The sequence below is a fragment of the Phascolarctos cinereus genome, unplaced genomic scaffold, assembly GCF_003287225.1.
Source record: "Phascolarctos cinereus isolate Bilbo 61053 unplaced genomic scaffold, phaCin_HiC Scaffold_5;HRSCAF=322, whole genome shotgun sequence".
NCBI lineage: Eukaryota > Metazoa > Chordata > Mammalia > Diprotodontia > Phascolarctidae > Phascolarctos > Phascolarctos cinereus.
In genome coordinates, this window is record NW_027555958.1 from 306,698,946 (window position 1) to 306,712,535 (window position 13,590).

Consider the following 13,590-nt stretch of genomic DNA (forward strand, 5'->3'; position numbering starts at 1 on the left):
ATTTTGCATTTCATAATGTTCTCTATCTCTTGTTTGGTCATAAATTCTTCCCTTCTCCATACATCTGACAGGTAAACTATTCCTTGCTCTCCTAAATTGCTTATGTTATGGTATTACCCTTTATGTTTAAATTGTATCCTTTTCAAGCTTATCTTGGTATAAGGGTGTGAGATGTTGGTTTATGCCTAGTTTCTGCCATACTGTTTTCCAAATTTCCCAGCAGTTTTTGTCAAATAGTGAGTTCTTATCACAGAAGCTGGAGTCTTTGGGTTTATCAAACATGTATCATTGACAACTGTGTCTTGTGTACCTAACCTATTTCACCAATCCACCACTTTATTTCTTAGCCAGTTGAGGTAATGTTTCTTTGACTGCTCCATAAGCTTTTCAAATTTTATAATCCTTGAGTGTCAGTTCAAAGTTCTGATGTTGACCACACCTATTGCCTCTTGTCCCTGTGCTTGGCATGTCTATCTCTGATAAATGAACCTTAATGCTTCATAACTGATTCTGGAATCTCTCTAAGAAGAGACTGCCTGCTTATTTACAGCCTCCAGAAGCTTCAGCCTTGTATCATGGGGTTCTTCTCGCCCAAAGCATGGCTGACCTCATTCCCATCCCTATTCCAAAGTTGGCACTGAGGAAGTGGTAGAAAGAACAATAGATTTAAAATGTCAAGACCTAGGTTTGAAGCCTGGTTGTTACCATCTGCGTGAGTGAGAATTTTGTCTTCCTAGGTTTCAGTTTTCTCATCTATAAAAAAATAAGCTATTAAGGCTAGATTATCTGTGAGATACTTCTACACCTGAATCCTATGATCCCATCAACATTACATTTTGGGAGATTGCATGAATTACAAGTTCTCTTTCTCAAGGATATGGCAAGCTTAGTACTGTAGCAACATCAACATGCCAAAGCAGGCAGCTTAACCAAGTATCATGGTGTGGTAGTAGCCATGACAAATAAAAAAAAAACTAAACTGGAGATAAGAAAATATCTGAAAATTCACTGGATTCATGATCTCTCTGTTCTCTCCTTTCCCTCTGACTCTCATCACTAAGGGTGAGATGAGAAATAAATGGAGACCTGATTCCAACTGGTCAGTGTAACAGTTTCCTAGTAGACAAATAAAAGGTTTGATAGACTTTGAGATAAAAGGAGGTTTGGGATTAATGGAGAATTGGAGCTGTCCAGGGTCTACTTGGCCAGATTCTCCATGATTGTGGGTGACTTGACTGTAGGTCTCACTGTAGGTCCAATACTTCTTACCTCTTTGTATCTTCTAACATGGGGCAAAAAACAAAGCTACATTGTTGTTTCTTTTAATCCAGGGAGTTGGCAAAGACTAAGATGAAGCAAGCAGCCTCCCTCTTTAAGGCAGCCAATGTTGAGCTGCTTGGATTAGCTTCTGGGATTTCCCCAGCTCCTTTAAATAATTTTCTTATGATGTGATCTCAGTTTCCTTCTTCCAACTGGTCCCACTTTAAAAAAATTAATTAATTAATTTTTAGTTTTCAACATTCAGTTCCACAAGATCTGTGGTTCCAAATTTTCTCTCCATCTCATTCCTCCCTCCACCACAAGATGGCATGCACTCTGAATACCCCTTCCCCTAATCTACCCTCCCTTCTATCTCTCCCTCTCTTCTCTTATCCCCTTCCCCTTCTATTTTCCTATTGGACGGGATAGATTTCTATACTAATTTCCTGTATATCTTATTTCCCAGTTGCATGTGAAAACAATTTTTTAACATTTGTTTTTAAAACTTTGGGTTCCATATTTTCCCCCTTCCTCCCTCTCTACCCACCTTCATTGAGAAGGCAAGCAACTCGATACAGTTCACAATGTGCAGTTACGCAAAACACTTCCATAGCAGTCATGTTGTGAAAAACTAAGTATATTTCCCTTAATCCTATCCTGCTCCTCATTTATTCTACTCTCTTTTGACCCTGTCCCTCCTTAGAAGTGTTTGTTGCTGATTACCCCCTCTCCCAATCTGCCCTCCCCTCTATCATCCCCCTGCTTGTTGGAAGCCAGCACCTGGTAGTGGGCCCCTAACCCCATGAAAACACCAAACCGCAAGCAGCTTGTTCCGGGACAAACCGTATCATAACATGTTTTCGTCAACAGATGTACTAACCGCAAAATGTTGCCATACCGCCCTGGAAAGTTCCGGAGGCCTATTTTTTCTTTAGCCCCTCCCCACTTTTACCCTATATAAGCTTGGAACGCCCAAAAATAAAATTAGACCTTGCCTACCATCTTTTTGGTCTCGCTCCTCCTTTCACCCATTCCTTTCAGCCAGGATCCTCCTCGACCCCCCACGTATACTGGCCCTGCAGGTCGGGGCACCTGCTCTCTTTCCCCTTCCCCCTCTATTTTCCTGTAGGGTAAGATACATTTCCATACCCAACTGAGTGTGTATGTTATTCCCTCCTTAAGCCAAATCTGATGAAAATAAGATTCACTCATTCCCTCTCACCTTCCCCTGTTTCCCCTCCACTGTAAAAGTCTTTTTTGGTCTGTTTTATGTGAGGTAATTTACCCCATTCTACCTCTCCCTTTCTCATTTTCCCAATATAATCCTCTCTCACCCCTTAATTTCATTCTCCAGATATCACCCCTTCATCCTCAACTCACCATGTGTTATCTATCTATCTATCTATCTATCTATCTATCTATCTATCTATCTATCTATCTATCTATCTATCTATCTCTCTCTGTCCGTCTGTCTGTCTGTCTGTCTGTCTATCTATCTATCTATCCATACATATAATTTTTCCCTCCAACTACTCTCATACTGACAAAGGTCTCATGAGTTACAAATATCATCTTTCTGTGCAGGAAATGTAAACAGTTCGACCTTAATAAGTCTCCTATGATTTCTGTTTCCTATTTACCTCTTCATGTTTCTCTTGAGTTTTGTATTTGAAAGTCAAATTTTCTCTTCAGCTCTGGTCTTTTCATCAAGAATGCTTGAAAGTCCTTTATTTCACTGAATATCCATTTTTTCCCCTGAAGGATTATACTCAGTTTTGCTGGGTAGGTGATTCTTGGTTGTAATCCTATCTCCTTTGCCCTCTGGAATATTCTATTCCAAGCCCTGCAGTCCCTTAGTGTTAAATTAAAGCTAAATCTTGTGTTATCCTGATTGTGTTTCCACAGTACCTGAATTGTTTCTTTCTGGCTGCTTGCAATATTTTCTCCTTGCTGGTCCAAGTTTTTGGTTCTCTCCAGTTTGTCAATGTCCTTCCTAAATTTTGGCACCCAGACCTGAGCACAGCATTGCACTTGTGCTCTAACCAGGGCATAGGACCATGGTACTGTAACCTACATTGTTCTGGTTGCCATGCTTCTCTTAGTGCATGGATTAATTACATGTTTGTGTATGGCAAGTTTTTTTAAAACCTTTATAAACACCTAGGGTTTGCCCAACTGGGGAAAATTTTTGCAACTAATTTAATCAGGCTCTGGAAGTGAGTCCCATTTGTTAGGTTGCAGGACAGATCTTCCCAGAAGCCAAGGCTATCAAATAGGCTATTAAGTAGACAATGTACATCATTTGCAAATGCTGTAAACATTATTCTAGCTCCCTCTGGCTTGGACCAGGGATGTGGGAAGTAGGGGAGAGGATGGACAGCAGCTAGTTTTGACCCTGTCATAAGAAAACTGTCTTTGCCTCCAGGGTTTGATAGCCAGGTGGGAAAAAAAATGACAGCAATTAATTTCCACAGCAAAAAATAATTCTGCTAATTGAAAACATCAAAAACATTGAGGTTTACATAAATGTTCAGCTCTGTTTATTTTCTCTAATTTGTTTTTCAGCATTCAGTAAGAATTTAATGAGATCCCATTTTCTGCTTCTTTCCTATTTATAGATATTAAGAACTGGTGGGTTCCCACTGAAGGGATTATATATGCTCTGTCTGGGCTGCGTTATAATCAAGGGACAGTCACTACCCATATCTGACTTCCAGACACAAATCCCAGTCTGAAACTCAGAAAAAACTTGAAGAGTCATAGCATCTGGGACCCTTCTGTTGTTGTTTTCGCATCAATTGAAATTTTTTTTTGGTCCATTTCTTTCTTTTGGTAAACAGAGAGTTTGAAAATAACCTTATTTTCTATAATTCTTTGTGAGATAGGAAAAAAGCTAGACTATGTTACCATGGAAGGGAGATTGAGATTCTGCCAATTGCATTTGTTGTGACAGTGGTCAAAATAAGCATTATGTAGCACTTTAAAGTTTGCAAAGCAATGGCCTAGGAGGTAGATATTATAAATATTATTGTTCCCATTTTACAGATAAGGATAGAGGCTCAGGCAAGATAAGTGACTTGCCTAAGGTCACACAGCTAGTGATAATAGCTAGCACTTATATGGCACTTAAAGGATTTGCAAAGCAAGATTCTGATTCTAAATCTGTCATCCTATATGGGAATGATGATAATAACAATAATAGTAATAGTAATAATAGCTAGCATTTAGCTAGAATTTTAAGGTTTGTAAAGTACTTTACAAATATCTTATTTTGTCCTTAACAGCCCTTTGAGGCAGGTGCTTATTACTATCCCCATTTTACAGATTAGAAGATAGAGGCTGAGAGAGGTTGAATGATTTGCTCAGGGAATCCCACTTCAACCTGGCCTCTTCTCTTGTATAGGACACCTTTCTGATAGCTAATGCCCTCCTTCCCTCTCTAAACTACTGCATTATTTATTTTGTCTCTAAACTTTGGAGCTACTAGGTGCTACAGTGGATAGAGCACTGCGCTTGGAATCAGGAAGATTCATCTTCCTGAGTTCAAATCTGGCTTCACATGCTTACTAGATGTGTGATCCTGGGTGAGTCACTTAACCCTCTTTGCCTCAGTTTCCTCATCTGTAAAATGAGCTGGAGAAAAAAATGGTAAATTGCTTCAGTATCTCTGCCAAGAAAATCCCAAATGGGGTCATGGAGAGTCAGACACAACTGAAAAATGACTTAAAATAAATTCTTTCTGTCTGTCTGTCTGTCTGTCTCTTTCTTTCTCTCTCTCTCTCTCTCTCTCTCTGTACATGTTGCTTTCCCATGTAGAATATAAGCTCTTTGGGTGAAAGGGCTTTTTCATTTTTTGTTTTAATAACGAGTGCAAATAACAGTTTCCTCTTGGTCTGCTTGGCAAGAGCTCATACCATGGAGTGCTGAATCTGTGTCCTGGACACTTCTGAGGAAATGTGTTCAGCTTTGAATAACCCATAACGACATATCAAACCCTGGGAAGTCCCATGGTTTCAATACTCTCAGACATAGTGGGGTAGGACTCTGTAAAAGGAGACAGATCTGCTTGTTTTCTCTTCTGTTCTCTCTCTTCTCTCTGGGGCATGTGGCAACAAACTGTCTCTCTTTGTTTCTCTTTGGAACTTTCTTTGTGGTGTGTGGGAGGGCTGTGTATCCTACCCCCATCCCAGAAGAAGTGAACATACTGCTCACACGTGGCAGCTGGCATATGGGCTGGCTCTAGGTGAGCTTAAGCTTACTTCCTCTTTGGTTATGTTCCTTGGAAGAGAAGATAACCACCATCAGGAGGAAGAGCCCAACTCTAATTTGGTTTGTCTGAAGATGTAGATCTTGTGGGAAACAGCTCAGAATGACAGTCTCCAATTGGTTGGAGTTGGGCTCTTCCCCGTGGTGATGGTTATCTTCTTCAAGAAACACTGGAGTAGCTCTAGGGGGCACCTTTGATAGTGTAGACAGTGAGGGGTCCAGGAACTCCCAACCACCTGAACTCACAAGATTGACTCAAAGGCTGGAAATGTCCATCTCAGCACTACTGTTTGGTGACCTCTACTCAGGAAACACACACACACACATTCACACACACACGCACACACACACACAGAGTCAAAGAGGAAGTAGTCTCAAGCTCACCAAGTTGAAATGTCTGTTCATCAGTTCCGCAAAGTGCTCTGTGTTTGGATGTTTTAAATGTCAAGCTCCTAGAAGAGTATAGCAGTATTTAAAAGTTAACGCTTCTTGTTTAAGACTTCGTCAGTGTGCCCTTGTGAGTCTTTTGTGTCAAGCATTTCTTTTACGTGAGGGAAATAAAGAACTGTGCAGTACCTAATTTGCATTATAGAATGAGTAACTTTTTACTCTACCCTTTTGGAGAGACCCTACACATGAGCCCAACTTCAGCATCATGTGATTCTCCCATGAGATGGGGGTTCATGGATCCCAAGACCTCAAGAAAATAATCTGACTCCTCTCTTTAGGAGCCAAGTTCCTCCCAGAATTGAATCCAGGCCACATATGTGGGACCAGAACTAGGAGGAACCCTTTACTAGGAGAGGGAAAAGGTGAGTGACACAGATACCCTAGCTCCAACAATAGCTTTGTGTGTATATCTATAACTGTAGCACCTAGAACAATGCCTGGCACACAGTAGGCATTTCATAAATGCTTGTTGATTAATTATTTCAAGAATTCTTCATTTCATCAATATATATATTCCTAGCAGATGATGTAGGTCACAATTCTTCTATGACATGATTACTGGACAGTTTAGGGGAGTTGTTTCAGTCATGTCTGACTTTTCATGACCCCATTTGGGTTTTCTTGGCAAAGGTCCTGGAGTGGTTTGCCATTTCATTCTCAAGCTCATTTTACAGATGGGAAAACTGAGGCAAAAAGGGTTATGTGACTTGCCCATGTCACACAACTAGTAAGTATCTGAGGCTGGATTTGAACTCAGGTCTTCCTGACTCCAGGCTTGGTGCTTTATCTACTGCACTACCTAGCTGTCCTTTGGGAAAAGTTGCCATGGCTGACAAATTTATCACCCTGCAGCCAATTCAGTGAATATAAATTAAGTGCCTATTACATGTTAGGTGCTGTGCTGGAATTTAAGATTACAAAGAAAAAATGAAAATAGTCCTTGTCCTGAAAGAGCTTGTATTCGTGTGTGATGGAGCCATCTGATTGTTAAATTTTCAATGTGAACTTTTATCCCTTGGAAACTGGCAAATGCTACAAATCAGGGCTTGATTTATTGTTTTGTTGATTGTTTAGACTTAAGAAAGGGACAGAGAAAATTTTAATAATGAAGATTAAGCTTAAAAGTGTGTTGTATATACATTTCCACCCTGGAAAGTCAGTTGTTAAATATTTAACAGCACACTCTTGCTTACACTCGATTGGAGAGATGCAGTATACACATAAATAAGTAAATACAAAATCTATTTAAAGTAAATATTATGCATGTTCACACATATATTTTGAAGGCGAAGTCCTAACAACTGAGGAGATCACAAAAGGCTTTATATAGGAGATGGCACGCTAGCTGATGTCTGAATGGAGCTTGGAATTCCAAGAGAGCATTTTAGGCATGGAAGGGAATAAACATACAGCACGTATACATGCCAAGCACCATGCTAAATGCTTTTTGTAAATATTATCTCATTTAATCTTTATAACAGCTCTGCAAAGGAGGTGCTATTATCACTCCTATTTTACAGTTGAGTAAACTGAGGAAAATAGAGGTTAAGTGATTTGTCCATGGGTCACATAGCTAGTAAGTGGTCTGAGGCATTATTTGAACTCAGGTCTTCCTGATTCCAGGCCCAACATTCTATTCACTGCACCATCAGCTGTATGCGGGTAGGGGCCTGGAAGGGGTGGGATGAGGGGTGGAGAGGGAGAACTGCCTTCCAAAGGCCTGGAAATACTGATCGACTGGGAGACAGAATGTCCTGTAGAAGGACAGCAAACAGGCTAGTTTAGTAAACGTTGAGTACATGAGAAGAATTAATGTGAAGTAAGCTTCCCTGAGCTTATTAAGGCTGGTCCTCAGAGGACAGACACACAGTCTGTTTCTGGCCCATACCTGTAACTTTTGTAGTCTAATAGGTGCGTGAGGCAGAAAATATTTGGGATAGTGAGAAGATGGCTGGTCACTTATGTTTGCTGGCCCCTATCCTTGTGAGGGTAGCTTCATTCTTCCCCAGGTCTTCCTTCTGTTTTCCCTTGGGCACAAATTTTCTCTAGTCACTCCCTTGAGAAGTCACCAGGGTTTTCCTTTCAAAATTGCCAAGAGAAGAAAGAATAGGAAAGGGGAAGTATCTAAAGTGGTCACCTCAAAAAGGCTATTCCTAGCTCATTTGAAAACTTCCCCCCTCCAAGCAGCTATGTTTATTTTTTTTCTAGGACCAGTTAAGATTTGCATTTATTTTATTTGCTTTTTTTGAAACTATAAAAATAGGAATCAGTAAAAGTTCTCTTCTGCAAAGCCCCAGCAGTTATAAAATTGATTTCTTTTCTTTTTGGGTTGTTATTGTTCAGTCTTGTCTGACTCTTTGTGACTCCATTTTTGAGGTTTTCTTGGCAAAGCTTTTGAAGTGATTTGACATTTCTCTCTCCAGCTCATTTTATAGATTAGGAAACTGAGGCAAACAGGGTTAAGCGACTTGCTGAGGGTCACATAGTTCATAAATGTTTGAGGCCAGATTTGAACTCATGAAGATGAATCTTCTTGATTTCCAGTCCAGTAATCTATCCACTATACTACCTAGCTGCCCTGTCTTCTGGATACTTTACTCCTACTATCTCTTCCTTTGCCAGTATTTGCACAAGTATATACACACAGATCAACAATGCAATAGTTAACCATTTTATCTTAGAGAAGCAACAGATCAGAAAGCAAAATCCCCATAGAAATAGGGTTTGGGAAAGTAGCTCATTTCTCACCAGGGAGAGAGAAAAAAGGTGGCAGTGAAGCAAAGGCAAGAAAGGGCAGATGCACTAGTTCTGTTCTCAGCACCCTGAAGCAGAGTGGCTTGAACCCCTCTGTGTCTGTTCCACACGGCTCAGCTTCAGTCTTTGCCTTAGCATCTCCAATTTGCTCCCCTTCCAGTTCCAGCTGTTCCCAGGACCACAACCTGCTTGCCCCATCTCATAATCTCCTCTGTTTCACAAAATTACCTCATTTGATATCCCTGTTCTAACTCTACTCTCTCAGGTCTCACTCTTTTCATGAGACTTCTTCCTCCCTTAGAACTGCGTTCTGGTCCAGGCCTGACTCACTTTGTTCTGGTGGTTCAGGCTTGGGAATAGAATGAAATGAGACACTTGTAAATCATCTGACATTTAACAAAAAGTAAGGGAGCAATTAGGTGACAGAGTGGGTAGAGTGACAGGCCTAGAGGCTGGAAGACCTGAGTTCAAATCTGACCTCAGACACTTACTAGCTGTGTGATTCTGGGCAAGTCACTTAGCCCTGACTCAACTTCCTCATCTGTAAAATGAGCTGGAGGAGGAAACGGCAAACACTCCAGTATCTTTGCCAAGAAAACCCTGATGGGGTCATGAAGAGTTGACGTGACTGAGCGACAACAATGAACTTCCTTCACAGTAGCATAGAAAGAATAAGAAATAAAGAAAAAATAAGCTTGATAGTAACATAGAAAGAATAAGAAGTAAGAATAAGTGTAAGCAAGAAAGAAAAAGTGAGTTTACTTAACAGAAGCAACAAAAGAATGTATAGCAAGGACAGAGCCTTATTTCAGGTAGACACAGTCCCTTCATCTCCCTTGGCTAAAAGCAAATCTGTCCAGAAGGGTATATTGACTCAATTGGCAATGAGTCATCCTTCAGGTCTGAGGGGCTATGAATCCTCCTGGTGGAGCCCAGTGGGCTGAGCTTTTAAAATGCCTTAGGCAACTGAGAAACTGCCTCAACAGCTTGAGCCCTGGACCAACCTAATCTTGGAGGGGGAAGACTCTCTGACTTTTGAGGAAAAAGCAGGCGAGCCTAATTGGCAGTGACTCTAGTAGATATTGCTTCTATAACAGATGGAATAAAATTTAGGCGTTTCTTTGTGACCCTATTTGGGGTTTTCTTGGCAAAGATACTGGAGTGGTGTGCCATTTCCTTCTCCAACTCATTTTACAGATGAAAAAAACTGAGGCAAACAGGGTTAAGTGACTTGCACAGGGACACACAGCTAGTAAATGTCTGAGGACAGATTTGAACTCAAGAAGATGAGTCTTCCTGACTCCAAGCCTAGTGCTCTATCTACTGTGCCACCTAGCTGCCCCAATGGAATGAAGATTAACCCTTAAATCATAGTCTCATGGTTTTCCAGCGGCTCAAATAGATAAACATTGAAGGATTCATATCTCTCAATGGACACAGGCTCCACAAACAGCCTATTACATCAGCTTGGTAGGAAATGTTAAGGCCTTTTTAAAAACTTTAAAAGATTAAGGGAGAGGGAAAACTACCTGGACATCATTCAGAATGGATACTGAAAGAAGAAAGATAGCTGTTTGGACACCCACAATTTCATAGGAGAGAAAAACACAGGGAAGGTTCCAGTAATAAACCCCATGTTTTTGGCTGTCTATATACAAATGGACAAAATATAGACAACAACCAAGAGGAGGTAGAGACCAAGGAGACCAAGCTGACCTCATGGGTCTTACTGAAACTTAATGGGATGAAGCTCATGACTGGAATATGGTTAGATATGGATAGGCATGCTTTATTCAAAGGAAACATAAGTGAGGTGGAGTGGGGTAGCACAGTACATTATGGAAATATACTCAAATGAGGAAATCTGGGAGCCAGAGGGGAGGATGCCTAGGGGAAAGGATCTGAAGGAAGAAGAATGGAGGGAGAAACAGAAGAGATTTTGTTACTTGGACTAAAAGAGGAAATGGATAAAAAGTTTGGAAAACTGTCACACTCCACTAACCATTCGTATTGAGATTGGCGTACACTGAAACCTCCAGTTCTTTTTCAGAAAAATTGCTGCTTATCCTGTACTTGCAAGGTTGATTTTTTGAACCTAAGTCTAAAACTTTGCATTTTTCTCTGAAATGAACTTCATCTTCTTCATTAGATGTAGCCTAATATTCTGATCCAGCGGCGTCAAACACATGGTATATGGGTTGCATGTGGCCCACAATACTCTCGAATGTGGCTGGGACCAGGAGAAAATGCAGTTGGGAAATATTTAACAAAATAAATAAAAATATAATAATATTACATTTTAAAATTAAGTCAATATGTGGCCTGCATGTTTGGAGTATTGATAACTATTTCTATTTGAGTTAGACATCACTGTTTTAGTCTGCCAAGACCTTTTTGAATCCTGATAGTCATTCAAAATTGTTAGCTATCCCTCCCATGCTTCTGTTCTCTGCAAACGGGATGAACATGCCATCCATGCTTTTATCCGAGTCACTGATAAAAATGACGTTCATCCCAGATCAACTCCATTAGGAGCTAATGCCAACTTGACATTGATCCGTTAATGGCTTTTCTTTGAGTGTGGACATTCAACAAATGTTTAGTACACCTAATTGTATTATCATCTAGTTTCCAATCCCTTTATATTTTCCACAGAAATAATATGATACTCTATCAATGTTTTTTGCTGCAATTTAGGTAAGCTATAGGTTCATCATGCCCCAGATTTATCGCTTGAGTAGACTCATCATAAAAAAAAACAAGATTAGTCAAGCCAACTCTATTCTTGATAAAGCCAACCTGCCTATTTGTAAGTACAATGCCTTTTCTGGATGTCCACTTACTATCTCTTTAATGGTCTATTCAAGAATTTTTCTAGTAATCAAAGTCAAAGTCAATAGCCTACAGTTTGTAGACAGAGTTCTCTTCCTTTTTATTCAGGATAATGTTTGCCCCTCTTCAATACTGGGACACCCCTCTCATTCTCCTTGATCTTTTGAGATCCTGATATGGCTAGCCAAGCAAGGGCAGTATGATCAAAAGATATCTTTACCTTTGACAAGGCTTCAACAGTGATATCCTAGGCATGTGGGGGCTCCCATCAATGGCATAGAAAGGAACACTGATTCTGCTCCCTGAAAGCCCCTTTAACCACACACCAGGAAAAGAAAGCCCCGGATCAAAGAACAAGTGGTTCCATTTCAGATACTAATTCAGACTTGAAAAAATAATTTCAGAAAAAAATAATGAATTTTTTAAATTATCAATTAGAAGGGAAAGAATCAGCAGTAAACAACAAGAAAAGAAAAGAAACTCAAGGCAAAAGATAATCTGAATAGAAAAAAGACATATAATGCTTCCCAGAATCTTTCCACAATTACAGAATTTGAGCATGGGAAGACACTTCAGTAGCCATGTAGTCCAAGCCATATTTAAAAGGAATCCCCATTATTACCTACCAACCAGGTGTTCTTCCAGTCTCTGCTTTAAGATCTCCAATGAGAGAGAGCTCATCCCTTCCTGAGGCAGCTCGTTCCACTTTTAGACAGCTCAAGTCATAAAGAAGTTTTTTCTGACATTAAGCCTAAATTTGACTCTTTGTAACTTCTACCCATTGCTCTGGAGCCAAACAGAACAGTCTAAATACTCTTTCCCTTAAATACTTGAAGACAACTGTCAGGTCACTTCCCCACCCCTATTCTTCTAACACCTAGTAACAGGGAATTTATTCCACTTTTTAATCTATCTAATCTAATTCAACTCAACAAGCATTATTATATGCCTGTTATATGCAAGGAGCAGCTAGGTGGCAGTGGATAGAACACTGGCAGGGAATTAGTAATACCTGGGTTCAAATCCAACCTCAAACACTAGCTGTGTGACCCTGGGCAAGTCACTTACCCCTGTTTGCCTGTTTCCTCATCTGTCAAATGAAATGAAGAAGGAAATGGCAAACCACTCCAGTATCTTTGCCAGGAAAACCCCAAATGGGGTCATGAAGAATGAGACAACATCTGAAAAATAACTGAATAACAACAACATTATATGCAAGATGTTATGCTCGGTACTGGGGATACAAAGATAGAATGAGAAAAAGTCTCCACTTTCAAGGAGCTTACTTACATATTACTTGGGCTGGAAGGGATACAACATATAAATTTTATACGTGTTAATTGAGGAGGTAAGGTCAAGTACTAACGAAGGAGATCGGAAAATCTTCCTAATCCAAACCTTGGAAGTGGCTAGGGAGTTTAAGAGGTAGAGGTGAGGAGGGAGTGTTCTGTTGTTGTTATTGTTGCTGTTGAGTCATGTTAGTACCTGACCCTGTTAGTACCTTACTTACTGAACACCAGTGGCTCCTATTGCCTCTAGAATAAAATATAAATGCCTCCATTTAGCTTTTAAAGCTCTACCTAACCTGGCTCCAAACTAACTTTTTACTCTTTACATTGTTCCAGAACTCCCCATGATCCAGACAAACTGGGTTTCTCTCAGTTCCTCACACACAGCATTCCTTCTCCCATGTCTCGCCTCTGTACCACTTCAGTGGCCATCCTTCATGCTTGGAATTGATTCCCTCTTCATGTTGGCTAACCAGAATCTCTCTCTTCCTTTAAGACTCAGCTCAGCTACACGAAGTCTTTCTTGATCCTCCCCCAAAAGCTGTCGGTGTCCTCTCTTCAAAATAAGCTTGTATTTAAATACTTGCATTTGTTCACTTTATATTTATTCTGTTTACATTCATATATGTTGTATCCCCCATTAAAATGGAGGATGTAACGTAAGCTCTCTGAGGGTATGGCTTGTTTCATTCTTTGTTTTTGAATAACCAGCTCCTACCATAGTGCCTGGTACATAGTA